The sequence below is a fragment of the Vanacampus margaritifer genome, chromosome 10 (assembly GCF_051991255.1).
Source record: "Vanacampus margaritifer isolate UIUO_Vmar chromosome 10, RoL_Vmar_1.0, whole genome shotgun sequence".
In the NCBI taxonomy this organism is placed as follows: Eukaryota; Metazoa; Chordata; class Actinopteri; order Syngnathiformes; family Syngnathidae; genus Vanacampus; species Vanacampus margaritifer.
This window is the reverse complement of record NC_135441.1, coordinates 2,672,501-2,675,000: the sequence shown is the minus strand read 5'-3', so window position 1 is coordinate 2,675,000 and position 2,500 is coordinate 2,672,501. Positions and strand designations below refer to the sequence as shown.

At 38.4% G+C, this 2,500-nt stretch overlaps 1 protein-coding gene across 5 annotated transcripts in view; it reads left to right on the top strand.

Moving 5' to 3' along the window:
* The window catches only part of uvssa (UV-stimulated scaffold protein A), a 109,938-nt gene that overhangs the window by 16,291 nt on the left and 91,147 nt on the right, over window positions 1-2,500 (top strand). The gene's annotated exons all lie outside the window — the stretch shown is intronic.

Sequence of the window (2,500 nt, the reverse complement as noted above, 5' to 3'; positions counted from 1 at the left end):
GCTGAGTATTGCCAACAACCTCACGATACGATACGTATTACGATACAGGGGTCACGATGCGATACATATGTATTCCAATCCATGATCTTCAAGGCGATACATATCCCAATATTTTACGTGAATTTACTAGCATTTTTAACAGTCATATCTAAACCTAAATAATATGTTTATTATGCTGGATGGCAAAAATGTTTTTGTTTGTAGCTCTTCTAGTTTACCACCAAGCAGCATGCCTGGTGTAAACGTGCACACACTGCAGAGCAAGGAGCAGCTTTCACAGACACAACGGGAAAATTTATGAATAGGCATGAGCTGATATGAGTAAAAATATCAAAGTACTTGTATTAAAACTACAGCTCTAAAATGTGCTTATTTGAAATATTTGGGGAAATAATAATAGCATTTTTTTCATGGAACACATTCTTTTTTGTTTTTAAACAAAATATAGAAAAATCGGTACATTTAGAAACATGTACCATGTTAAGTTTATAAGTAAATGTTTATTCTTCCTCTGTTTTAATTTTTCTTAGCAACACACAGTAGCTAATCACTGATGGGCTATTTTTAAAACAGACTTCACACATACATTTTTTTTTTAATATGTAGTTTACAATGCAAAATAAACATCCAAGGCACTCATGTCCCTTTCGTCCGCTCCCCCACTTAGCTGCGCTCATGCGACACGGAGACTAATTGAAGGCAATTGACTTCAAAGACTGCTTGTTAAGTAGTACAATGCAAGCTAGTGCATGAGCGAAACTTCAGAGGCTGCTGTTCCTGTGCAAGCCACCTTGCTTTAACTGCCTAATTAAAGTTAATGAGCAATATCGATTCTAATACCTGGGTATCGATAAGCGTATTGTAATGAGGCCCGCAACGATGTATTGCCGTATCGATTTTTGAGCACACCCCTAGTCATATCTAGGCATAGACTGATTACAGGTTTGGTGATTTACTGTGGTTTTAAAAAGTCAAGGTTTCTGCTAATGCAGTGTTCCCTCATTTATTGCGGGGGTTACGCTCCAGAAACTACCTGCAATAAGTGAAATCCACAAATTAGGATTTGACATTTTTTTGGGGGGCGGGGGGATTTACACTATCATTAAGCAATTATGAACCACCCCACATGGCTCCCACCCTTATAAAACTTATTACACTAACTAAATGTAACTTTTAAAATGCAATATGACGAATAAATATCATGCTGCTAATTATAGGCTGCATTCATACTTAGGGGTGGGGGAAATTTCCGATTCTTAGATGCTTCGCGATTCAGACATGGACGAGTCTGAATCGAGCCACAAACGTCCACATTCCGTTTATTAAAATGTTAATAAAAGTATATTTCTTTGCCTCTTTTTCAATGATGCAAACATACTGTAGGCTAGTTTGTCTGTAGGAGTATGTGCCTTAAATTGCAGTTTGAGGTATTTTTCTTTCTTTGAAAAAAAGGAAAGGAAAAAAGAAAAGATAATTAGAATAATTTTTATCCTCATTTTCTTTATACTGCGATTGGCTGGCAACCAGTTCAAGGTGTACCCCACCGACTGCCCGAAGCCAGCTGGGATAGGCTCCAGCGCCCCCCGCGACCCTTGTGAGGAAAAGTGGTTAAGAAAATGGATGGATTTTCTTTATAAAACATTTTTCCTTTAAATAAATAAAAACATTAATCATAAAATGTCAAATATGGCTTGTGTTCCCAATTCTAAATTTACATATTTGATCATTTGAGTTGAATCTTGTTCTTTAATGGGAACACGTGTTTTATAAAATAAAAGGAAGACAACATTCTTTTTATCTTCTTTTTTTGCTGATCCCAAAAATGATCTGATCTGTGATTCAAATCCGTGATCTGACCGAATTGTGAGGCTTTTTTTATCCATTGCACCAAGTGATCCATACTTAGTGAGATGAATAGAAATGAGTAGTGTAAAAAAAAAAAACTGCATCAATATACATAAATTAAAAATGGATCAATAATCGTTTCCTAATCGAATTGTAGCCCCTGAACCGTAATCGAATCGAAGTGTCCAAAGTTTCCCACCACTATTCATACTCGCATTGCCCTCCGGCAGGACACATCGGTGTGTTCTGAAATATGCTCCAAGCGTGCTCTGCTTTACTCAGACCATTCGTAAACTCAGAACACTGTTCAAATGTGCTGTTCGGCGATTGACAGTGCCACAAAATAAGGAACCAGTGAAATTAAACAGCTGAGTTTAGATGAGCGGGGCACCATGCTCGCTCTTCACCACGGCAGTGGACGACAATGTGGCGGCTATTACAGTGTTTCCACAATGATTTATTTTCAGCAGCGGGGGCAGGCCAAATTTGGGTTGTGACAAATCGGTAGATTTTATTTTCACACCGTGGCCGGGTTGACGGGGACCGTCAAAAATGAATTTGTCATGGGGGGGTCGGTGGATGTCTGCGGGGCTAACTTTTACACTAGCTTTTCAGTTTATTGCACCACAGAATTTGGTCGCACCCGTTTTTGGGG